Source organism: Pongo abelii, chromosome 12 (assembly GCF_028885655.2).
Source record: "Pongo abelii isolate AG06213 chromosome 12, NHGRI_mPonAbe1-v2.0_pri, whole genome shotgun sequence".
Classification (NCBI taxonomy): Eukaryota; Metazoa; Chordata; class Mammalia; order Primates; family Hominidae; genus Pongo; species Pongo abelii.
The window spans coordinates 132450237-132476890 of record NC_071997.2 but is presented as its reverse complement, the minus strand read 5'-3'; the positions used below and the strand labels follow the sequence as shown (position 1 = coordinate 132476890).

General features: G+C 43.8%; 1 long non-coding RNA gene across 1 annotated transcript in view; it reads right to left on the bottom strand.

The window, feature by feature from the left end:
• Nucleotides 1-16075, bottom strand: part of LOC129057793 (uncharacterized) — a 35685-nt gene extending 19610 nt beyond the window's left edge. Inside the window, exon 1 of the long non-coding RNA XR_008522575.1 lies at nt 15853-16075. This is a non-coding gene — a long non-coding RNA (uncharacterized LOC129057793). The remainder of the gene's footprint in view (nt 1-15852) is intronic.
• Nucleotides 16076-26654: the final 10579 nt, after the last annotated feature.

Genomic DNA, 26654 nt, shown 5'->3' with positions numbered 1-26654 from the left:
CACAGTACAGCCACGATGACAGGGATGGGACAGCTGCACAGAGGCCAGGGAGCCCTGGGGATGAGGGGAGGCGGAGGGGGGGCCTTGGGGTGGGAAGGTTCCTGAAGAACGTTATTCTAGGTGGGGCCTGAAATAACTCCTTCTACAGACGAAGAGGCGACAGGTGTGGGATAGAGGGTGGAAGGGGCAGACCATCGCAAGAAGACACACACCAGGACGCTGAAGTGGCTGCTGGGGTGGGTGTGTTGGGTGGTGGAGAGGCAGCAGGCGCTGGTCATGGAGATGAGGCTGGGGATTAAACAGTGGCTCTGTCACAAAGGCCTTCTATGCCATCCTTGCACGTGTGAATTCTTTTTTTCAAAATGCAATGGGAAAACTTATTTTCAATCCTAAATCTTGGTCTGTTCTATGGTTTAGAAGTTTGGAGACTTAGCAGAATATTGATTCATTACCAGTGGTAGGCTCAGGGATATATTGTGGGAATGCTTATGACCTTTATTTCTTCAGGAAAATGAAGTGAATATGAACATTATTAAATTTTTGCCAAAGGTTTTTTTGCCAAAAAAACTTTTCTCATTGAAAAGAGTTATAAATGTTTGCTTGAAAAGTATGTGTGCATTGATTGGTCATCTATAGATTAGATTGGATTTTTCAGCCCGATTTATTATATTGGTTACTTCACAAGGTCACACTGCCTTGAATATTATTTTGCCATAACAACACGAAGGGGCAAGACAAGGAAGAGGATGAGGAGGAGGAAGAGAAAGAAGAGGCGTCAACATCAACCCCCTCCGGTGTCAGCTGGTGAACGTCATCCACATGGTTGGACATTAAATATGAGCCCTTTAGGAAAAGTTAGGGACATAACTACATTATTAATACCTATGTGGGTGGGCCAAGTAAGTGACCCACATGTGATACTGGAAACTGAAAAGTGGAAGATGAAAAGAGCTTGTGTGGTGCAGAGAGGAACAGAGTCTCCATAATCAGAGTGCTTCAGGGGCTGTCATGCTGGAACATAAATTAGTACACAATTTTGATAGAAGACATTTTGAATGCATTAGAACAACTTTAGCATGGTTCCTACCATGTGCTCAGCAATTTAACAACCAGGCATTTTACCAAAAGAATAAGCATGCCACCCTAAGCAACATAATGAGACTCTGTTTCTACAAAAAATAAGAAAAAATTAGCCAGGCATGGTGGCATGCTCCTGTCATCCCAGCTTCTCAGGAGGCTGAGGCGGGAGGATCGCTTGAACCCAGGAGGTCGAGGCTACAGTGAGTTGTGATCACACCACTGCACTCCAGCCTGGCTGACAGAGTGAGACCTTGCCTCAAAAAAAAAAAAAAAAAAGCATGCACGGTGAGATTTTGTAACAGAGGCAACAATTGATCAAGTGTTTATTTAGAGAAAATATTGGAAATGAAATATTAGAAATAAACTAAATATTCAAGAACAGGCAATTATCAAAAATGTTATGGCATATGCATAAAATGAAATGCCATGAAATCATTAAGTATTATGATGAGAGAAATATGTGAAATTAATGAAACATAGTTATCGTGCCCTAATTGTTCTATATGTCACCATTCTATGGCAATACATTAAGGATGCTTTATCTTTAATTTTAGTTTTCTATATATTGAAGTATCGTTTACATAAAGCAATGACCACAAATTTCAAACATGAAGCTCAGTGGATTTTCCCCATATACACAACTGTGTGCACACTACTTGGGTATAGATACTAAACATATCTACCACAAAGGCTGATCCCTGCTCCCTCCCGGCCAGCAGCCCTGGGAGCAAACATCACCACAACCTGTTCTGAAGATTCATTTCACTTCTATTTTGAATTTCATATGAATACATATCTTATGTTATCATATGTATTATCTTGCTTCTGGCTTCTGTCAAGCAACGTTATAGCAGTGAGATTCATAGTTTTGCAGTGTAATCAGTTTGTTATATTTTCTGTTGCAACATAATATTCCATTGTGCAACATATTTATCCATTTAACTACAGCTGAACAGTTAGATTCTTTCTAGTTTTTTGGCTCTTATCAATAAAATTGCTATAAACATTTTTGTGTCTCTATTTTGGTGGGCATAGCAGTCATTTATATTGGGAGTAGTGGAACTACTAACTCACAAGTGCCTGTGTGTGTATGTGTGTATGTGTGTATGTGTGTGTGTTTCTCCATTGTAGATATCACCAAACATTTTTCCAAAGTGGTTGCACCAATTTCTATGCCCATGGATGGTGCAAAGCTGCTTATGTATTTATGAGCTACATGGACATCTCTTTTGTAACACACATGCACACAGACATCGCCTTGCTTTCTCACTCTTGTATGTCTTTTCATAAATAAAAGTAAACTTTTAATCAAGTTCGATTTATTCATTCCTTCATTTATTGTTGCCATTTTCGGAGGATGAAATTATTTGTATTTTTGAAATTTTGATATATCAAACATATGGAAATGTTATAAGAATAATTTTTACAACTGTAGACAATGTGTTACCCAGACACATCAACTGGTACATTTTGCCCCATCACATTATCTATCTATCTATCTATCTATCTATCTATCTACCTAATCATCTATCTATCTATCTATCTATCTATCTATCTATCTTTTTCTGATCCATTTGAGAGTAAGTTGTGGACATAGTGGTTCTTTAATTTTTAAATACTTCATTGTGTATTTCCTGACAGCCTGAGCACAGTTATCACTATTGGGAAATTTAATTGTAATGCAATACTATGATCGAATCCACTATGTATATACTTAATTAAGTGCTATATTATCTAGTGTCCAATTTATTAATACACAACAATACCCTTGACAGCTTCTCTTTTCAGAGTCCTGGAAGAAGACCTGGGGCAGGGTCACCTGCTGCACGTGCGGTTGTACCTGCCATCTGCTGTGTGGTTGCACCTGCCGTCCTCTCTCAGGTGGAGCAGCTCCTCGGGAGGTCTTTCTCTCTCCTACCTTGACACACTCCGAGTTCAGCCCAGTGATTTCTTCCAGCCCCTCAGTCTGGGTTTGCTGATGCCTCCTCCACGTCCCATCCAGGTGTTGTCTGTGCAGCAGCAGCAGCACCGCCGAAGCCCCAGTGGCCTCGCCAGGCTTCCTGTTAATATCCCGGTGCAGGTGAGGCCGTCCTGCCTCCATGCTGATGCTGACTTTGATCACGTGGTTAAGGGGCCGTTGGCCAGTTTTCTCCACCAAAGTTATAACATTTCTGTTTGTAACTAATAAGTGAGTAATTCGTGGGAAGATATTTTTTGTCCTGTTTCTCTTCACTCATGATTTTCTAAACTCACCACCCATTCCTTCTATATTTACTTGCTGTCGTTCTGCTGTGAGTGAAAACTTTTCCTTCTCATTTATTTATTTAATCAGTCACTTATTAACACCATTTATTTATTTGTTTCAATTATATCAGTATAGACTTATAGAGTCTTTTTTGTTTTTCCTTTTTGTAGTGACAGGTCTGGCTGGGTGCCCAGGCTGGCCTCAAACTCCTGGGCTCAAGGGATCCTCTGGCCTCCACAGTGCCACCACACCAGGCTAAACTCATGGATTTTTATCCTGTTAATTATCACAATACTTTACTACGGCCACTCAGTTTGGCTGTAAAACAGTCCCAGCTCCAGCTGATGGGAGCCTCTTTGAGCTGTTTAAGCGTCTCTGAACACGCACCCGCGTTCTCTGAAGACTTTCTCACTCTCTAAGACATCAAGGCTCCCCCGCCTTGGTCTTGGACTCAGCTCGTTCTCCAGGACCCTGGTTCTCGTCAGTGGAGAATGAGATTTGGAAACCAAGCTCCGGACCCTTGGCGAGCTCGATGCTCCTGGGCCCTCTCAGTGGGCAGAGCCAGATGATACGCGTTTAGGAGGCTGAAACTTCTCCGATGTAACGTAGTCCATGCACGTCCACGTCCTCTCCAGCAGTCAGAGACAGACCACTCTCCTCAAGATACTTCCCATGTGTTAAACAAGATGGCTTCAGAATTGCTAACTCACTCCCCTGCACAAAACAGGTGACGTGTTCAGCCCTTGCTCAGTTGTGGAGACAGAATTTACACGCAGTGAGATGGTCAGTGCTTCTGTGCGTGACTCAGTGACTTTGGCAACGTGGCCGCCGACAAACCCGCATTCCCGTCAAGACACAGAGCATTTCTCTCAGCTGAGAAAGTCCCACTTGGGACACTTTTATTCCTAATGAATAAGCGTTCGTAGTTCTAGTGCCCACTGATCTGAGAGTCAGAGCTTACGAGGCCGAGCTCCCTACATCATGCTGGGTGCATCCCTGCGGGCAGGTGTCAGGTGAGGCCACCGCCCACCTGCCCCAGAGGTCACTGAGTTCATCCGCCTTTCGTTTTTTCCTCCCCAGTTCCCATTTGCCAGGTCTCTTTCAGGAGCTCCACTTTGTGAAAATTCAAAGATGCTGCTGATCTACAAGAGAACGTGGAGGCTGAGAAGCCAGCCACGGAGCTTCTGGTGTCCACACATCAGAGCCTTGCACAGTCCACCACGCAGGAAGAAGGGTCTTCTCCCCCAAACCTGTGTCCTGCGTCTCCATCCATGTCTGTCTCTTTCTGTTAATGGTTAATCTTTAAATGTTTACTTTTAAATCATGTATACATTTACATAATTGAAAGCACTGATTCATTCTACAATTCTTATTTTTAAAAACACCAGAAGCTTTATAACATTCATCATTTTCTTTTTCTCACAGAAAATTCTTTTCACCATTTGCCACTTCTTTTTTTTTTAATTGAAATTGAATTCATAAAAGACACAATTATCCACTTTACAGTGTCCAGTGTCCTACAGCCACCATCTCCCTCGAGTTTCATGATTTTTCATCAGCCTAGCACACCCTGGACCCGTGACTCCATTTACCTCCTCCAGGCTCGGCACCTACTAATCTGCTTTCTGTCTCTGCAGATATGCAAAGCATCAAATGAGATGTGTCTGATCTCTTTCACTTGCCATGTTTCTGATGTTCATTTACTCTGTGGCAGGTATACTATTTAAATCTTTTTTATAACTGAACAGTATTCCTCTGTACGTATGTATCTTAATTATTCATTCATGCATCCACTAAAGAATGTGTGGGTTCTTTTACCATTTGGATATTATGAATAACGTGGCTATAATTTGGGTACATTTTTCTGTGCAGATATGTTTTCATTTATCTTAGATATATACCTAGAAGTGGGATTACTGTGTCACTCGGGAATTCTGTGTTTAGCTTTTTGAGGAACCACCTCACTGTCTGCCAGTCTCTGAGTCACTCTGCATTCCAGCCAGTGAGGTATGAGGGCCCCTGCTTCTCATCAACAGTTTTATTATTATTATTATTATTACTATTATTATTATTGAGATGGAGTCTCACTCTGTCACCCAGGCTAGAGTGCAGTGGCGTGATCTTGGCTTACTGCAAGCTCCACCTCCCAGGTTCACGCCATTCTCCTGCCTCAGCCTCCTGAATAGCTGGGACTACAGGTGCCCACCACCATGCCTGGCTAATTTTTTTGTATTTTTGATAGAGATGGGGTTTCAGCATGTTAGCCAAGATGGTCTCAATCTCCTGACCTCATGATCCACCCCCCTCAGCCTCCCAAAGTGCTGGGATTACAGGTGTGAGCCACTGCGTCCACCTTTATTTATTAGTTTTGTTAAGGTGGAGTCTCACTCTGTCATCCAGGCTGGAGTGCAGTGGTGAGATCTCAGCTCACTGCAACCTCTGCCTCCTGGATTCAAGCAATTCTCCTGCCTCAGCATCCTGAGTAGTTGGGATTACAGGTGCCTGCCACCATGCCCAGCTAATTTTTATTATTAATTTATTTATTTTGTATTTTTAGTAGAGACAGAGTTTTGCCATGTTGGCCAGGCTGCTGTTGTATCTGACCTCAAGTGATCCGCCTGCCTTGGCCTCCCAAAGTGCTGGGATCACAGGTGTGAGCCACTGCGGCTGGGCCATGAGCCACTGTGGCTGGCCTCACTTTTATTATTATAATTAATTACTATTATTGCCATCCTGGTGGTTGTAAAATGGTGTCTCATTGTGGTTTTGATTGGTATTTCCTTAACATTGAACATATTTTCATGTTCTCGTTGGCTGTTTGTATATCTTCTTCAGAGAAATGTCTATTCAAGTCCTTGGCCCATTGGTTAATTGGGTTGTCTTTTTATTTTTGAGTTGCAGGAGTCTTTTTATATATTTTGAACACTAGACCCTCTTCAAATACATAATCTGCAAACATTTTCTCCCATTCTGTGGGTTGTCTTTTCACTTTACTAATGGTGTCCTTTGATGCAAAAACCAAAAAGGTTTTAGTTTTGATAAATTTGTATTTGATTGTTTTTGTTCCTTGTGCTTTGGGCATCATGTCTAAGACAGTAAGATATTATCCAATATCTCTGTTTTTTTTTCTAAGCCTTTTATGGTTTTACCTCTCATTTCATGTCTTTGATCCACTTTGAGTTGTTTTGGTAGAAGGTGTGAGATACGGGTCTACTGTCATTCTTCTGCATCTGGATATCCTGGTGTTCCAGCAGTATCTGCTGAAGAGACTGTTCACTGTCAGGGCCGTGCTGGCCTCACGGAATGTCTCAGGAGGTGTTCCCTTCTACTCGACTCTTTGGAAGAGTTTGACTAGGACTGGTGTTAACTCTCCTTTAAGTGTTTGCTGGAATTCACCAGTGAAGCCAGCTGGTCTGAGACTTTTATTTTGTAGTAGGTTTTTATTGTTGACTCAATCACTTTATTTGTTATAAGGCTCTTCAGATGTTGTGGTTCTTATTGAGTCAGTTTTTGTAATTTATGTGCTTCTATGAATTGCCCATTCTACCAACATTATCTCATTTGTTTGCATGTAATTCTTTACAGTTTTCTCCTGTAATCTTTCTTATTTGTGAAAAGTCAGTAGAAATACCCCCACTTTTTGTTTCTAAGTTGTAGTTGTTCTTTTATTTGCAGTAATCCAGCTAAAGGTTGCCAATTTTGTTTATCTTTTCAAATAATAAACTTATGTCTTCATTGATTCTATTCTTTTTTGTTCTGTTATTATTTCATTTATGCTCTAAACCTTATTTTCTTCTATATACTAGCTTCGCATTTAGTTTGCTCTTAGTTTTTTAGTTCTTCACAGTTTAAAGGTAGATTATGAATTTGAGATCCTCTTTTGTGGTGCAAGTATGGACAGCTATAAATTTTCCTCTCAGTGCTGCTTTTGCTGCATCACGTAAGCTTTTGTATGTCATGTTTTCATTTTTGTTAGTCTCAAAGTATTTTCTCATATGGTCTTTCCTGGAGAATGTCTCATGTGTCCTTGAGAAGAATATATAAGTTGCTGGTGGTGGTGGAGTGCTCTGTAAATGTTTGCTAGGTCTATTTGGTTTATAGTGTTGTTTAGCTCCCCTATTTCCTTATTAATCTTCTGCCTAAATGTCTTATTTATAATTGAAAGTGAGGTACTGGAGTCTTCAACTGTTATGACAGAACTCTCTGTTTCCTCTTGCAATCCTGCCAAATGCTTCCTGTATGTTGGGGCGCTGCTGTTTGTTGTGTTTTTGTGGAGGGGTCAATTATTGGCATGTTCTACTGTATCTTCTCCTTTGAGATCTCTCTGCTTGTCTCTTAAAGCCTTTCTTTAATAGAGTTCTGTTAGCTTTCTTCTATTGCATTTTTCCCAGGGATTTTCTGGTAAACTCACCTAGGTTTCTAGCTCTTTCTTTAACTACAGACTCTCCAACTTGAACTTTCATAAAAAGCACCTAATCATCCACTTTTCTTCAAAGCTTTAGACATAAACCTCTTCCACATTGTGCTTGTGCACACATATACACACTCCTTTATCCTCCTCACGGACAAGGAAGGTGCCCGTGAATATTAACAAATGTAAGTGGAGCCTGGGAGAAGGTGCTTAGAGGTGTTGTATGCACCAGAGGCATCTCGACTACAGCTCAGTCAGCCCAAACGACCCTGTGCAGCATTTGAAATTCCTGGACAAACTTATACCAAAATGTAGGCAAGATATGTTTCTGAAGATTGTAAGATAACTGCCATATTCCTTTTGCTTCTCAGTGCTTGCATATTTTCTACAACACAGGTACTACTATTATACTAAGAAAAAAAATCTATTTAAGCTTTAACAATAAGAAATCATCAACAATATGTAGCAGTATATTCCTACTTAAATAACCTAGGTACTGCTGAAGAACAGATATCAGTGAAGGGATATATTCTACAGGCAGGTGCAAATGGGAACTGATTTTGTATTTATGTGTCACCATCTACCAAAGAACATATAATTAGGATCCTATTATTTCTCACACTGTTCTTTTGGGCATATTCATAGTAGTAGACAAGATTGCTTTGTGTGCACTGACAGCTTCCTAAGTCAAGGAAGAGATCTTCCTAAATTGAGCAGTCAGCAGCACAAGGAAGGGAATCTGTATTATCAGAATGAAGGACGTCAGTGAGGAACCAGTGAGTGCTGTTTCTTCGAACCCAGTGGGGAAACATCACGCCTTACCCTAAGCCTTGTGCCGGAATTACGCATGTCTGAGCGCTTTGTTTGACATTGTTTGTAACTTACTTTCCTTAGCAGTGAACCACTTGCTTTCTATTTGCCTTCCTCATTTCTGAGGACCTTCTGGTGTGGAGGCTGAGTGCTGGGCTGGGAAGAGATGGTGCGTTAGTGCTGCACTGACAAGCTGCTCACTCCAGAGCAGATGGTCACTATGTCACATTAGGCAAGGTGCTTTATTTTACCCCAAATGGCCTCATTTTTATCATAAACTTGACTGTAAGTACCTTTCCAGGGTGCTGTGAGAATTAAACCAGAAGCACTCGGCACATCCAGGTCCTCAGGGCTTTCACCCATGTTCCTTGTTATTTGTAAATGAGTCTTTCACTTAGCAAGCATTTACATAGATGCCACTTCAAGGCATTGGTCTCTGTATTGATGATACAAAGATAAAGACATTGTACACTTTCTGCCCCTTAGGACATTTTCCCAGAGATTCTACAGGCTTTTTTGGAAACTTGAGTCTTCATTTCTTCAGGACAAATGCTCCCAAATGCACTAGCTGGGCTGTATCATTATTGCGTGCTTTCCAGTGTGGTTCTGCAACTTCACCTCCCCCAACCTGCTGAGTGCTCCAGTGTCTCTGCATCCTCACCAGCGTTCTCTGTTGTCACTATTTTATGTTTTTAATTTTAGCTGCTCTGATAGGTGTGTGGCCACAGCTTGTTGCACGTTTGATCTGTATTCTCCTAAAGGCTGAGGATTGGGGCATCTTTCCACACCCTGCTTGGCATCTGTGTATCCTCCTCAGTGAAATGTCTGTTAATGCTTTTTTTCCCAGTTTCTGATTGAATTTTTCTAAACTGCTGAGTTGTGAGAATTCTTTCTATGTTAAAGTTCTGCTCCTTTTTTGTTCTTTGCAAAATATTTTCTCCTAGTCTGTATCCTGTCTTTTAATCCTCTTCATATGGGCTTTTGCAGAGCAAAATGTTTAATTTTGAGGATATCCAGTTCATTAATTTCTTGTCTTAGGAATCCTGCTTCTGGTGTCAGGTCTAAGAACTCTGCCAGGACCCGGATCCCAGAGATTCTCTCCTGTGTTGTTTTTAAAAGGCTGTATGGTTTTCAGATTTAAATTTAAGTCTTGATCCATTTACAGTTGATATATTAGGTGTGGGGTTTAAGTTGATCTTCTTTCTCTCCTTTTTCTTTTCCTTTTTTTTTTTTTTTTTGCCTATAGATGTCCAATTGACCTATGTGTCTATCCTGTCGCAAGTACTGCAGAATTTTGATTTCTGCTGCAGCAATATAATGTTTTGAAATTGGGTAGAGTGATTCCTTCCACTTTATTCTGGTTTGTTTTATACATTTCCTTTTAGCTCAGTGAGTGAGGCCTGGCTCTTGCTTTCTTTTGATGAATATCTGTTAACCTGTTCTGGGCCAGGAACTCTGTTTACAAAAGTAAACACTGTACTCTCATTGAATATGCAGCCTGTCAGAAGAGATAGAACAAAACAGAAAGTAACAATGAAGATAAAGTTTTTTAAAATTGGAATAAATCTTATGCAGAAGAAAAGAATTGGAGTGGGTGAGAACATGGGTCCTTTTGGATAGGGCAGTCAGGTCTCCGCAAAGCCACATGTTTAACTCAGAAAAGCTGAGAAGCCACAGATACGCCAAAACACAGGGGTACAATGAGCTGGAAGCATGGACAAGCTCAGATCATGTGGGCGCTGGAGGAGGCAGTGAGGCCAGGGTGGGGCTGAGATGGGAGAAGTGGAGGCAGGAGCCAGGCTTGAGCTCAGATCATGTGGGCACTGGAGGAGGCAGTGAGGCCAGGACAGGGCTGAGATAGGGAAGTGGAGGCAGGAGCCAGGCTTGACCTCAACCCAGCCACAGATAACAGAGGAAATTGGAGCTTTCTCTGGAGATTGCATGGATGAATCATGAATTGATCTGTGCTTGAAAATCATTGCTGTTGCTTTGGGTTGCAGGGGCTAATTGTGGAAATAGGGAGGACAGAGAGAAAGAGAGTGTGGCAGTCCAGGGAGGAGATGGGTCTCCTGAGCTTGGATTGGGGCAGCGGCACAGTAAGGATGTATTTGTGATGCATCTGGGAAGAAGGGTTAGGAGGGTCTGCTGCTGGAGTGGACAAGAATGCTTTAAAACAAAGTTAAAGGGAGCTATGGAGACTTTCAGATTACAGCCGATGGACGTGCCGGTCACTGGTGCTTTAAAACAAAGTTAAAGGGAGCTATGGGGACTTTCTGATTACAGCAGAGGGACCTGCGGGTCACTGGGATGTGAGCTCTGGCCTGGGGCACAGGCATGGGTGGAGGGTGTGGCTAGGTCTGAATTTACTCAGGTTGAAATGTCTGTGAGCCCTGAAACTCCAGAGGCTCAGTTCACAGTCACTGGCGTCGTGGGTGTTAAAGTTGCTTCATCAGCACCGGTTCTACTTAAGTCCATGTTTTGTTTTGTTTTTAAATTCTGTAAAATCCTGAAAAAATATAATAAACAGCAGTGAATGCTTAAATAAGAGCCCATAGGGAGGAGATACGTGGCTCAATTTGGAGTTCATAAATGGTTCACGGAGGAAGGGAGGACGTTTGCACCTTGAGTGGGATTTTGCTGGCTTGGAAGGTGCAACACATCACAGGCTGGGTGTTCAGGCCTCACCTGGGTGTGGTTCTGCCTCTGATGAGAACCGGCTTGGGGTGTGGGTGTCAGGGAACCCCAGGACTTTGAATGGATCCCTCAAGAAGAACTATTTGATGCTGATGAACCATACAGTGACAGTTCTCAGGTCATGTGAGTTTGTCAGTATGATTGTGGCTGATGCAGGATGGTTGGGAGTGGATGGAGAAGGAGACGCTTCCTTGTGGGTGGCAGCTCCCAGGGTTACTCTCCTGCCTTTCATCATGTTGGGTTGAGGTTGGCAATATTTTTGTGTTTTACTTACTTATTTGTCCAGTGAGTCTTTTCTGATGGGCTTTCAGATTTCATGGGTTCAGTTCACCTTTGGACTGTTCCCTGTTACGTTGACCAAGAGCTGCCCATGATCTCATAAATCAACTGTGAATACTGGCTTTTGAATAAATGAGTAGGAGCAGAAAAGGTGTCTTAACCTCCCACAAACCTCCCCCTCTTCACCAAGTACCGAGATAGAAATTGCTGAAGGCACTGAGAAATTTCGGTTGCAGTTTCAAATAGTTGGGGAAATCTGTCTCGGTAAATAATGAAGAAATAATTTCCAGATCTAGTTTAGAATGGCATCATAATGGGGATATAATGTTAGAATGACAAGGCCAATCTCATGGTCTCTTTCTTTTGTGTACATCTGTAACCATAAAGTGAAAGTCGTAACAAAAATGTAACCACTGACGTGTTCCAAGAGCCTCAACAGGACAGGTGCCAGCCTTGGTGTCAAGGGGATTCTCTGGAGAATTTTAACATCGTAATTTCTATATTGATGTGATCTGCTTCCAGTAATTACTTATATGTTTTCCAAAGACACTCAGCTGCCATCTAAGTTTAAAATTGTATGTGCTTTATTCTAAGCTCTCACTTTTTAGGTTATGCTAAGAATAAGAACATGGGCATTGGCATTGCACGTCCACATGGATTTAAGGATTGATTTGCCGCTTTATTAATCATAGATCTTTGAACAGTGACGTTTCTTCCGCATGCCTCAGTTTTCTATCCAATAAGTGGGGAGACATGGTACCTATCTCCTGAGGATGCTGGGGTGAAAAGCAAGACCCTGCAAGCAGCACACAGTGATCACCGGCGACGGCTAGCTCTTGTTCTTAGGAACCAAAATGCTCTATGGAAATTAAAGAACACTCATCATTTTATTTGTACCTCACAACAATCTCATGGTAGAAACACTTCTGTCTTTAGGGCCAGAGAAGGCAGGGTCCAGGCTGCTGTCAGTCCTGTAGGGTCAACTCAGAGTGTGAGCTCAGACTGCCTGGGTCCAACTCCAGGGCTTGCTCCAGGAGCCCACACACCCCTGCTGGACAGAGTCTGTCCCCCAGCCCCTCCCCAGGTGTATATATCTCTGTGTGCATGTGTGCAGGGGTGTAGTGTGTGTGTGTATGTGTGTGCATGTGTGTACATGTGTGTGGGAGTGCTTGTGCATGTCTGTACATATGCATTCCTGTGTGCATGTCTGTACATGTGTGTGCCTGTGTATATATACCTGTGTGTGCAGGGGTGTAGGGATGCAGTGAATGTGTGTATGTGTGTGCATGTGTATTTACCTGTGTGTGCTTGTGTGCATGTCTGTATATGTGTGTGCATGTGTGTATATGCCAGTGTGTGCATGTGTGCAGGGGTATAGTGCACATGTTTATGTGTGTACATGTGTATGGAAGTGTTTATGCATGTCTGTGCCTGTGTGTGCATGTGTGTACATGTATGCATTGTATATATGCCCATGTGTGCATGTGTGCAGTGGTGTAGTGCATATGAGTATGTATGTGTATGTGTGTTTGTGCATGTCTGTACCTGTGTGTGCATGTGTGTATATACCTGTGTGTGCATGTGTGTATATACCTGTGTGTATGTGTGTATATATCTCTGTGTACGTGTGTATATATACCTGTGTATGCACGTGTGTATATATCTGTGTGGGCATGTGTGTATATACCTGTGTGTGTGTGTATATACCTGTGTGTGTGTATGTGTGTATACCTGTGTGTGCATGTGTGTATATACCTGTGTATGTGTATATACCTGTGTGTGTATATATACCTGTGTGTGCGTGTGTGTATATACCTGTGTGTGTATATATACCTGTGTGTGTGTGTGTCTACCTGTGTGTACGTATATACCTGGGTGTGTGTGTGTGTCTACCTGTGTGTACGTATATACCTGGGTGTGTGTGTGTACATACCTGTGTGTACATGTGTATATACCTGTGTGTGCATGTGTGTATACCTGTGTGTGCGTGTGTGTATATACCTGTGTGTACATGTGTATATACCTGTGTGTGCATGTGTGTATACCTGTGTGTGCGTGTGTGTATATACCTGTGTGTATATACCTGTGTGTGTGTATATACCTGTGTGTGTGTATATACACCTGTGTGTGCGTGTGTATATACACCAGTGTGTACGTGTGTATATACCTGTGTGTGCGTGTGTGCAAGGGAGTTGTGTGTGTATGTCTGTATATGTGTGTGCATGTGCGTGTGTTTTTTGTGGCCATCTGTAAGGTTTGTGGGCCAAGCCTGGGCGAAAGCCCGAGAGGGAGTGGGGTTTCCTCTTTGGGACTACGTCTTCAGGATGGCAGAGTCTGGCAAAGTTTCCCGTGGGTTCATCTATATTTATTACGCATAGGAAAGTACTCGGGCAGAGCGTCACAGGGAGATGTCAGATAACTCAGAACCTTCACTCCTCACAAAGAACCCAAACTCTCCTTCAACTGTGTCCATTGCCTTTTTATTTTACGTTTGTAAGGATTCATGAACTTAACAACAAAAAAAGACAATAAAAGATGATTCAACATTTGAAGGCGTTTTGAATTTGTGTGCTATGGCATAGCAAAAAGGTAGTTTTAAGAGTATCCAAAGAGGCAGACAGTGCTCCAGATTTATTTGGATGGAAAATAGAACACACTTGATTTGATTTCAAAATGTAATTTTCTGTCCATAAAGACAGCTGGCACCAGAATGAGTTCTAGAAAGTGACTGTGAGGGGGTCTGGTCAGAGGGTGAAGTGATTTGTAAAGGAGAGGGAAACAGTGATGGCAAATGTGAGCTTTCTGTATCTGTAACAGAAGGATGCGATTGGATTGTTAAATTTGCAGTGAATAGGGATGTAAATACGTTTTTATAATGACAATCGACGGGGGGCAGAGGCTTGCTAAATTGAAGTTCATTTCTTTGGACAATCAGGGACCTTCTGAGGAGACTTCTTCAGAGCCCTTCCAAGCCTATGATTACATAATGTGAAAATAACGGCCGTTGATGGGAAAACCGTGGATTTAATGACAGGCAATTGTCTGTCTCTGCTGTCTTTTGCAAAGGCGATGGTTTTCTCTTTCCTGGAGGAAGGAAGCGAGGGCCGGTCTTTGCATTGACTCAGGCCCTTTGAGGTGTGCAGGGGGCTCCTCACCATCCACAGCAGGAGGAACTACCACGGATGTAAAAGCCTGCTTCTCACAAAAATTACACCCTATTTTACAAGTGTATACTTAAAATGTCAGTTAACTGAACTCTGTGGAGAGCTTGGACAGATAAACAGAAGAATTTGACCCACACTTTCAGGCAGGGAAACAAGAGGCTTAATTTTCTTTTTTCTATGTCTGTTCAGTTTTAAAGAGAAATTATTTTTTCCTCAAACTGCTATGAAACCTAATGTGAAGGCATTTAAAAAAATTGTATCTGTTATTGGATTTGATATACAATTCTGCTTACTCTATAAGAACACAAAGAAATCTAAAGAACCTAAAGAACTCTAGGCCTGGCGCGGTGGTTCACGCCTGTAATCCCAGCACTTTGGGAAGCCGAGACAGGCGGATCACGAGGTCAGGAGATCCAGACCATCCTGGCTAACACGGTGAAACCCCGTCTCTACTAAAAAAAAACACACACACACAAAATTAGCCAGGCGTTGTGGCCGGCACCTGTAGTCCCAGCTACTCGGGAGGCTGAGGCAAGAGAATGGCGTGAACCCGGGAGGCGGAGCTTGCTGAGATCACGCCACTGCACTCCAGCCTGGGCGACAGAGCGAGACTCTGTCTCAAAAAAAAAAAAAAAGGAACCTAAAGAATTCTAAAGAGAAAAGGACCGCCTTTGCAAAAGGCAGCACAGACATAAAATTGCCTGTCATTAAAGGCACGGATTTTCCATCAACGGCCATTATTTTCACATTATAGAGTCATAGGCTTGGAAGGTGTCTGACGCAGTTTCCTCAGAAAGTTCCTGACTTTCCCTAGAAATGAACTTATTCGACTTTGCAATTTATATTTGCATAAAAATTTCTACAGCCATTCAATTTGCAAAATATATGGATCTATCAACTGTAAAATAGTTCTTAAGTGTATTCTTTTTGGGTATTTGAATCTGTTGCATATACGGTTTTATGTCTCAGTACAAATCCATCATTCCAATATTAGTCTTCAGCTTTAATTATTCAACTGTGGAATTCTGATCACTGATTTCTCCGAGGAAGCTTTAAAAGTGAATAGTCCATCTTTAATTGTATAATATTTCTTCCAAATAATAGAATTTATGTGACTAGAATCTCCCCATCAAGTTTTAGACACGTACGAATGACGCACATTTACTCACAAGTTAATAGCACGGCCATTGGCAGGAAACATGGAGCCGCCGTCAGGCCTCGGCGTAGCTGGATGGCGGTGTCCCGGAGAAGTTGCAGGGATGTGGCTGAGCCCAGCTCCCGGCCACAGAAGTGGGTGTTCCTGAGCCCGGGGAGCCCCCAGACAGTGCAAGATGTTAGGGTGGTCTGTGGGCTAAAGCCACTCCCGTTGCCAACTGCGGCTCCAGGTCATGCCCCACCCCTCACTGTGATGGGATAGGCTGGCAGGTCATGCCCCACCCCTCACTGTGATGGGATAGGCTGGCAGGTCATGTCCCGCCCCTCACCGTGATGGGATAGGCTGGGGCCCTTCATGATGGACGGAACATACATTTCCGGACCCCAGAATCACTCAGCAAAGGTAAGTCAAGCTGGAAACTGCGTCAGGCAAACCTGCTTCCCGTTTTATTTCTAAATAAAATAGCTACAAAGATTAAAAAAAAAACCCCTACATACCTCTCACAATTTGCCTACTAGGAAGTCCCTTGAGGAATGTCCCCCTCCCCGTGTGGAGTTGTCCGGACCGAACCAATGTTCCTCTTACACATATGGATCGATGCCTCACGTCTCCCTAACGTGTAAAACTGAGCTGTGCCCGGCCACCTTGGGCACACGTCCTCAGGACCTCCCGAGGCTGTCACGGGCCTGTCCTTAACTTGGCAAAGTAACCTTTCCAAATTCGTTGAGACCTGTCTTCGATATTTTGGGTTCACAATAGGAATTTGGGGGACGGCTCCCAGGTTCTTGAGAAAAGCAGTCCTGGGCCCAATGCGGAGGCCAGGAGGATTCACCTCCCTCAGGAGCAGAAAGCATTTACAGCCGGGGGTGCTCTGGGGTTGATGTCCTGAGAATAGGAGGTCTGGAGGGCCCAGGTCGGGTGACCCTGCTGGGGTTTGGTGGAGTTCCGGAGCCCTGGCCACCCATGCCAGAGCCCAGGGAGCTCGTCTTGTGATGGTGAGAGTATGTCAGCTATGGTGTCTTTCACACAGGGGCCCCCACAGGCTGTGGTTAGGTGTTTTCTGAGCGCTCTGGGTTTTGGCTGTGGACTGGAATCATGGCACAGGGGGAGTCACGGCACGGGGGCAGTCACGGCACGGGGGGAGTCACGGCACAGGGGGCACCAGGAGCTGCTCTCCAGGGACTCTCTCTCTGCTGCAGTTGGTCAGCGAAGGGGCTCGCGGGGACATGGAGGGAGGGCGCCAGGCGGGGCCACAGCCAACTGGGCATCCAGGACCTTCTGGTCTGCCTCATGCCTTGAGGCCAGTGGTGGGTTCCTCAGAGGCTCCCAGAGCTCCCACATGGGTGATCCTTGGGAACAAAGCTCGGAGCCTCAGCCACCCCCTCACCCGCTTCTCCCACGCCTCCTGAACCCATATTCCTTCTACGAAAACCCCATGACTGTTGTGATGTTCACAGTGGCTTTGTTCACCCAGAAAACCCAGAGTAATGCAGACAGTACACAGAGGTAGCGAAATCAGTACATAGATTCATATTATTTGTGATTTATTGTTCCAACCCCTAAAATAACCTCAGAGACAATGGGGCAGGCAGATCATTGCCACCCCACACATGCTCTTCTCTGGATGGTTGGCAGCTGTGAGTGTGTGGGTTTGTGCAGAGGAGCTGAGGCTGCGGATGGAGGGAGTGGTGGTTGCTCCTCAACATGCTTGATGTAGGGGAGACCACACTGGGTTGTCCCCATGGGCCCAGTGCAGCCACACGGGGAGCGTAGGGGCGCTCAGGGGCTGCTGGAGCTGGAGGAGAGGCGGGAGCCCTAAGCCCAGGATGGTGAAGGCCTTGGGAAGCTGGAAACCCCGGGAAGCAGCTTCTGCCCAGAGCCCAGAAGGGAATGCAGCTTCACAGTGCTGGACTTTAGTCCCCAGGAGCTGCATCAGGCTTCCAGCCTACTGAGAAGAAAGGATAGATTTGTGTTGCTGCAAATCACAGTTTGTGGTGATTTGTCACAGCAACCATAGAAAACGAATGCAGATGGATTGTCTACTGGTTTTAGATTTTCACTGTAGCGTGGCCGTAGTTTGAATGTCCACTCCAAAGATCTTGTGAAAACTTAATCCCCAGCATGGCAGCATTGAGGGAGGACTTTAAGAGGTGACTGCATCCTGGGGGCTCATGAACGGATTCCTCCATCCATGTAAGGGAGGAGACCACCCCCCATATTGTCTTATGCCCAATTTCTGCCTCCAAAGAAAGAAGTAAAAACTAAAAGGCAGAAATGAAATCCACACACAGACAGCCCGGCGCCGCGCCCTGGGCCTGGTTAAAGATTGACCCCTGACCTAATCGGTTCTGTTATCTATAGATTCCAGACATTGAAAGGAAAAGCATTGTGAAAATCCCTGTCCTGTTTTGTTCTGTTCTGATTACCAGTGCACGCAGCCCCCAGTCATGTACCCCCTCCTTGCTCAATTGATCACGACCCTCTCACGCGGCCTCCCTTAGTGTTGTAAGCCCTTAAAAGGGACAGAAATTGCCCACTCAGGGAGCTCGGTTGTTGGAGATGTGAGTCTTGCCAAAGCTCCCAGCTGAATAAAACCCTTCCTTCTTTAACTTGGTGTCTGAGGGGTTTTGTCTGCGGCTTATCCTGCTACACATGGACTCATGGACTAATGGGTTGCCATGGAAGAGGGACTGCTGGCTTTCCAGGAAGAGGAAGAGAGACATGAGTGAGCACTTAGCACTCAGCCCGTCACCAAGCAATTCCCGCGCCACCTCTGACTTGGCAGAGCCTCCATCAGCACACAGTTCCTCAGTACGTGCAGACCCCAACCTTGGACTCCTCAGCCTCCGTAGGTGTAAGAAACAAATTCCTTTTAAAATAAATTACCCAGCTTCAAATATTCTGTTATAAGCAACAGAAAATGAACCAAGAGTATAGTTAGAATCGGTTTGTATAAGCCGTGATGTTTTAGTTTTAAAATGAAAGTTGATTACATTATTGACAGCAGTAACACAGTATGTATGTAAGTCTTATATCAACACCCTTATTCTGCATTATATTTTCTGTGATTGTTGCAATTTTTTTGTCTTTTGGTTCTTGGAATGAGCTTTCTTTTGTGTGTGAGGACTGTTTTCTTATTCCCATCCACAACCTGGAGCTCCAAGTGCTGGACTGTCTGCCCAGCTGGGCCCAGGATGCTCTGACTTTTGTAGCAGCTGCCTGGGTACGTGCTTTGATTTCACTGTGTTCCCTGAATTTTGTGTTAGAAATTTAACCCCTAAGTCACATGTTAATGATATTTGGAGGTGGGGTCTTTGAGAGGGAACTGGGACTCCATGAGGTCATCAGGGTGGGGCCCCCCGGCTGGTGGCTCTGGAAGTGAGGAAGGGCACATCTCATGGCTCCTGCCAGGCCATGGCACAGCAGGAAGGCCCTCCAAAGATGCTGGCATCTCCCTCTCAGATGTTTCAGCCTCCAGAGTGTGAAGGTAAATAAACCTCAATTCTGTATAAATTACCCAAACTGTGGCATTCAGTCATAGCAACAGAATGTGGACTAAGATAGGGGGTTGGCAAACACGACCTTTTGTAAAATGTGCACAACACATTGTAAATATTCATGGCAGGCAGAATTGTTTTATGATAACAGAACAGTTGGTCATTTGTGCTGGAGACTGTGAATTGGACACATTCCTCTCACTGGGAGAGTTAGGAAGCTTCTGCTTAAAATCCCACCTGAGCCTGCGAGTCTTTGCCCTCCAATCATTGCTAGCAGCTGAGGGAAACCATGGCTGTCTTAATGACCCACAACCTGCCATGTCTTTGTCTTTTCCAAAAGAGGCCCTGGCCTGGCTTCCCCCTTGGTTCCTGAGGGGTTGACCTCATGGCTTGGAACTGCAGGAGAGGGAGGAGTGGGCCCCTGAGAGATGAGTCAGGGAGCTTGTCTCACCCCTCCCCACCAGTGACTCCCCTGGAATCCCCCACGAGACCACGTGGTCATCCCGTCCCATCAGCTGCAGAGCTGGGGCTCAGTGACCTGTTCCAGTTTGCACTTTCCACCTCCAGAGGCCTCACTTCCCCTGAACTGTTCTGGTTTGCACTTTCAAACTCCGGGGGCCTCACTTCCCTCATCCTACTGTTTTGGGATTGCACCCCCAATATAGAGTCAGCAAATCCGCTGAGCTCCAGAGAACTCAGGATAATTTACTGTCTTTCTGTCTGTCTATCTGTCTATCTACCTATCTTAATATCTATCCATCATCTTTCTATGGATTTATTTATCTGTCATCTAGCTTTCTATTTATTGACTATTTACCTATCATCTATCAATCTTTCTTTCACCTATTTATCCATCTATCATTTATCTATATGGTATATATCTATTAATAATCTATTTATTCATTTGTTATCTATCTAGCCATCATCTATCATTTATCGATTATCCATCTATCTGTCTATCTACCTATTCATACTTAAACAATGTATTGCTCATTTTGCTGTTTATGTTGAGGCACAAAAGTATAGTTCTCTATTTTTATGTGTTTATAACATTATTTAGCATAAAATACCCAAGATGTTATCCATTCTACAAGTGATTGAAGGCCTCCCCAACACTGGATTATTAAAAGCAGTGCAGCTGTAAACATTCCTGAGCCACGTCTGGGGCACACATGTAAGGGTGTGTCTAAGGTTTGTATCTGCAAGTGGGTTTCTTGAGTCTTAGGAGATGCACCTGTCCACTTTAGTAAATAACAACCAAATCACACCTTCCCAGAGTCCCTGCCCCAGGAGAGCCTGAGGCTCCCTTTCCTCCACTTCCTGGCCAGTGCACACTGTGGGCAGGAGGTTTAATGTCTGATGCGAGGGAAATAGCTTTTTTGGTTTCAGTTGGCATTTTTCTGGTTGCAATGTCATTGTACATCTTTTCAAACACTTATTGGCCTCTGTTTCCTTGTATCTGGAACGCATGCACATGCGCGTCTGTATATTTGTGTGTATATGGGTGTACACACAGGTACACACGTGTACACACACAGTGCTGTGTTTCTATTCCAGATTAACTCCCAGTAATTATTTTTATATTCTCAACAGTAATGTTTTGTCAGTTATATGTCATGCACTTATCTTCTTCAATCTGCAGCTCATATATTTCTTCTAATGGTGTTTTCTGATTAATAGAATTTTCTATTTTTAATGTGCTAAGTCAGCAAGCTCTTAATGCATGACTCATGCTTTTTTATTTGAATAAATATTTTTCTATCCTCAGCTCATAAAGATATTTTCATACTTTTTTGCGGATATTTTAGGTTTCCTTTCAAATTAAAATGCCTACTATATGTGGAATAAATAAATGCAAGATAAGACACAGGAATCCAAGTTAATTTTTTCAATATTGATAACCAGGCATTCCAGCACTGTTCACTGCAGGAACCTCTTTCACTCACTGATATACAATAATATGTCTGCGCTACATTGTTTGAATATAGGAGATGCTCAGTTCCTAGCGGTCTATTCTGTGTTCTCTAATCTGTTTGTTTCCCCTTGTGCTGTGACTAGGCAATAGTGGTTTTCTATTACTTGATACCTGGCAAAGTAGTTTCCTAACCTTGTTCTTCTGAGATACGCTGGGGCAAGTTTTGATCCTTTACTCTCACATATAAATTGTAGAATCAATTTATCTAGTTCCATTATAAATCCTTTTGGAATTCTTGAATTGTTGTTTTTATATATCATTATGGAGAAATGAAATTTCATGCTGTTAAATATTCATATCTATCAACTTGTTGCCCAGGCAGGTGTGCAATGGTGCAACCTCTGCTCAAACGAAACCTCTGCCTCCCGGGTTCAAGCGATTCTCCTGCCTCAGCCTTCCACTTAGCTGGGATTACAGGCATGTGCCACCATGCCTGGCTAATTTTTTATTTTTAGAACAGACAGGGTTTCTCCATGTTGGTCAGGCTGGTCTCAAACTCCCAACCTCAGGTGATCCACTCGCCTCAGCCTCCCAAGTAGCTGGGATTACAGACGTGAGCCACTGTGCCGGGCCTTATCTTTCCACATTCTTAAAAAATGTCTCAAGTAAAAGTCTTATTCTATTTAAAACCATTCATGTTATTTCTGTTTAGATTTGTTTTAGGAGCTTTAGAAATTTTATTTGAGGTTAACTGAAGATATAATTTGTGATATACTCCCTTTAGACCAGAGAAAGAAAAATGGTTAAGACATTTTAAAAATATTATATGTAAATACTATGTGAAAATTAGCTAATGTATGAAGTTAGTTATAGAAATGCAAGTATACTCAATAGATGAGACGTCCAATTTTCTAATATTTGAATTATCTAGATAATTTCATGTATTCTACCCTGATATGAATTACTTGTTTTGTATTTTGTTACTTTAAAATCTATTCATGTGTTATAGCACTAGTTGGTGATTTTCTAAAGTAGTCATTAATTTGTAACCAATTTATCTGTATCAATTTAGGAATGTGTTTAAATATCAGAAAAGGAAATCTGCTGTGTTTAAATGCTATATGTCTTGGATCAAAGATTTACAATTTAACTCTACTATATATTCACACATATAATTAGAAATAATGGAAATAGTATAGAATTAATTTATTTCTGTCTTATCATCAAGTGAACCATTGTTTTTAAAAGTCAGGTTTTACTAATAATTTCTATTTTCTTTTGTGTAGTCTGTAAACCTCCTGTGTATTTCAAGAGTAATAGAAACATCGTTTGCTGCCTGGCCTCAGGGCTGGGGCAGGGCAGGTGTTTTTACAGACGCCTCCTACGTCTGTGGTGAATCTCTCAGGCATCTGCTTGGTTACTATAAACCTTCGGTGTTTCTAGAGTTCTGACAAAGTTGATTCTGACCGTTTTTGCTCAGTTTTTTCAGTGATTCTGTGAAGGGACAGACCTTGGATTTTCCTCTCTGCTATTTTTGCCGACATCAGTGATTCTGTTGATCTTTGGTCATTACACAGTCCTTATTTTCCAGAATACACAGCCTGATCACGGTGTGTTATTCTGATTTAAAATTTCACTGTATGGTGATTTGTTAAACTGTTTAGCTATTTTTGCACTTCTTGGGAAATTTTGGAAAATTTCCCCCAAAAAACAACTTTTTGGGGAAAAATTAAATGATAATAATTCTTTCTTGTAGTGAACTCCAGGTTTCAGCATCCATGCTATTCTCTCCTCAAAAGATTAGGCGAGAATCGTTTCCTCTTTTCCTATCCTGGGAAGATGAGATGTGAGTTGAGCCCTATTTCTTTTACACACTTAGGACAGTTTTTCATGAAAGCCATTTAGACCTGGATTTTCTTTACCGCTAGGCTTCTAATTATGTTTTGCTTATAATTTACATTATTTTAAATTAACAAATCATAAGTGTATGATATTTATGGAGCACAATGCGATGCTATGATGTATGTTTTCAGTGTAGAAGATTAACTCAAGCCAATCACACACTGTGCCTCACATACTTGCTGTTTTGGGGCCATATATTTGAAATGTGTCCTTTTAGTGCCTGTGACATGCACGTGCGTCGTTGCTGTGCAGGAGGCTGGGGAATGGGGGGCCAGGGAGTGGGGAGCTGCAGTCACAGGACCCAAAGTGTCAGCTGCATGGAGGAATGAGCTTTTTATTTATTCATGACTTTCATGTCCCATGCAGCAGTCACAGAAAAAAAAACATGTAAGTAAGAAAAATGTTGAATGTAAACTAGAGAGTAGTTAGTGGCCCTATTGTAGACTAAATAATGGCCTCCTACAGATACCCATGCTGCAGCCGCCGGAGCCTGTGAATGTCCCTTCCACGGACGCTGCAGGTGGGCTCAGCGAAGTGCCTGGAGATGGGAGCTGACTGTCCTGGGGGGTCCACTGGAACCGCAGAGGGCCTCGTCAGAGGGAGGCAGAGATCGGAGTGAACCAGCCGCAAGCCAAGCACTGCGGGCACCAGGAAAGCTGGAGAGGCAGGGAGGATCTTCCCTCAGAGCCTGGCGAGGGGGCGCGGCCCAGCCAGGAGAGCTGGAGAGGCAGCGAGGATCTTCCCTCAGAGCCTGGCGAGGCGACGCGGCCCAGCCAGGAGAGCTGGAGAGGCAGCGAGGATCTTCCCTCAGAGCCTGGCGAGGGGGCGCGGCCCAGTCAGGAGAGCTGGAGAGGCAGCGAGGATCTTCCCTCAGAGCCTGGCGAGGGGGCGCGACCCAGCCAGGAGAGCTGGAGAGGCAGCGAGGATCTTCCCTCAGAGCCTGGCGAGGGGGCGCGGCCCAGCCAGGAGAACTGGAGAGGCAGCGAGGATCTTCCCTCAGAGCCTGGCGAGGGGGCGCGGCCCAGCCAGGAGAACTGGAGAGGCAGCGAGGATCTTCCCTCAGAGCCTGGCGACGGGGCGCGGCCCAGCCAGGAGAGCTGGAGAGGCAGCGAGGACTTGCGTTAGAGCCTGGCGAGGGGGCGCGGTCCAGCCAGGAGAGCTGGAGAGGCAGGGAGGATCTTCCCTCAGAGCCTGGCGAGGGGGCGCGACCCAGCCAGGAGAGCTGGAGAGGCAGCGAGGATCTTCCGTTAGAGCCTGGCGAGGGGACGCGGCCCTGCCAGGAGAGCTGGAGAGGCAGCGAGGATCTTCCCTCAGAGCCTGGCGAGGGGACGCGGCCCAGCCAGGAGAGCTGGAGAGGCAGCCAGGATCTTCCCTTAGAGCGCAGCGAGAGGGTGCGGCCCTGCCTACACCCCGACTTCATCCCAGTGAGGCCGACGTCGGACTTCTGGCCTCCAGAACTGTGAGAAAATACATTTGAGATGTTTAAGCCGCCCAATGTCTGGTCATTTGTTATAGAAGATATGGAAAATCAGCGCACCAGTAATTGGAGAAAATTGATCACGACTGTAAGGCAGTGGGCAAAACATACTGTTGTAGGTCAGCCCAGACCAGAAACTGTAAGTCTATCAAACAGGCGGAGAAAAGCGGCCACCGTTTTATTCCTCAAGAATTGCACAGTGTTTATTTAAGTCAGCAACTCTATGGAGCAGATTTAAATTATATACAATTTCTAGACATACGGCATGCACCCACACACGTATGTAATCATCATGCATGCATTAAGTATGCATATGTGTGGAGATACATATGCCAGTGTACGTGTGGGTGGGTACAATTAGAAAAGATACAGGGTCTTTAATTATGGAATTATCCAAGTTTCTATTCTCAGAAATCACCATAATGTTTTGGGAATTCTCCCAGAGTGCTTCTTGCATTGAAAGTTGTTCAAAATTCTGTTAGAAATTCTCTATATTTTGTCTAAAAATATGCTTCTTATATTGATGTGATACAAGTGAGGAAGAAATTACAAAATATTCACTGAGTAAAATAGCAATTTAAATGCATTGAATTGAATTGAGGCCCTGAAAACCTAAACACAATTTTTCCATTGCTTGGTTTATATGAAACTGGACCTGGAGGTTTTTGTTTTGTTTTGTTTTTTTCCTTCCCTGCCAAAGGAGGAGAGGCGTCAGCTTGGTGCATTGGAAAAGTTTTGTAAAATTATGTCTTAATCGTTTCTGTCAGATTTGGAAAGAATCATTGGCAGTCTAGGGAAAAGTGGATTTACCCAAGGTACTGAAATTACCAGGTGATAGAGAAGATGTTTAAATTTGTGGGCCCTCACTCTGAGTTGAGGAAGGGGGCCCTGGTGTTTTTACGACGCACACTTCCTTACCGCCGTACCTGCTGTGGAATCCAGTGAGATTCTAAGTGGTCGTATTTAATTGTGAGTCAATAGTGACTTGCTGGGTGCGGGGTGGCGACTCCCATGGCGAATGGCTAGGTCAATAGCACATCTTTATTTTCTCTCTAGATCATTCTTCTTCCTATTTTGATTTGAGAAAGGGAACGTGAGAATTAGGGCAACCAGAGTGTTTTCTCAGTAAGTGCTGAGGCAGGCGTTTGCAAGGAGCAGTGTTGGAAGCGTTTCCAGAGTTTTCCAGTGTGTTCGGGTTTCACCTGCATGTCAGGGTTCGTCACCATCACGGGAACCCTGGGTCATTTTGCCAACTCAGTAGAACGGGGCTAAAATGTAAGAGAAGTAACTTTTATTTTGAGAACATGCTCAAAAGTCTAACAAAATGCACACAGGGGATACAGAAAATAGAATGTGGCAAGGTGGGATTCTGTGGAGGGAGTGGTGAGTAAATTGTAATCCGTCTTGGAGACCGTTTCCAAGTTTACAGCTACTTGAAGCCGACGGGGTTTGTGATGCACACAGGGCACAGCCCCCAAGCCCGGGCTGTCCATCGCTTAGTGGGAATGCAGCCTCTGTGTGGTTTCAAGAATGGACATCTGAGTTCTGGCCTGTGTCCATTTCAACATATTCACTGTTTGAAAGTGGATATTCAGTTTGACTAATTTAATTTCAGAAGCACTGAGAACTGAACTTAGAACAGAAGAGCACTCTAAATAGAGAGAAGAGAGGAGATTGTTGAGGCAGATGGAAAGCATCACAGGAGAAGTGTGTGGCCCTCGCCTGTGGAGGTGAAGCTCCAGCAAGGCTCCATCTTGAGTTTTTTTAAATTTTGAGTAGTAAAGTGCTCACTAGGTGGATTGCTAAAAGCAGTTCCCATTTTATGTTTTCTTTCTTTGGTATTCCCAAAATGCAAAAAAAAGTATGTCTTAGGGCCGATATCCCCTTTTGAAATTACATCGTTAGGATTTCTATCATCTTTGGCACCAGGTTTAATCCAGAGGTGTATCATGAAACACAGGATACTGACTGAAGGAGAAAAGAGGTGTTTTCTGGGAAACAATTTTATGTAGCTAACTTTAAAA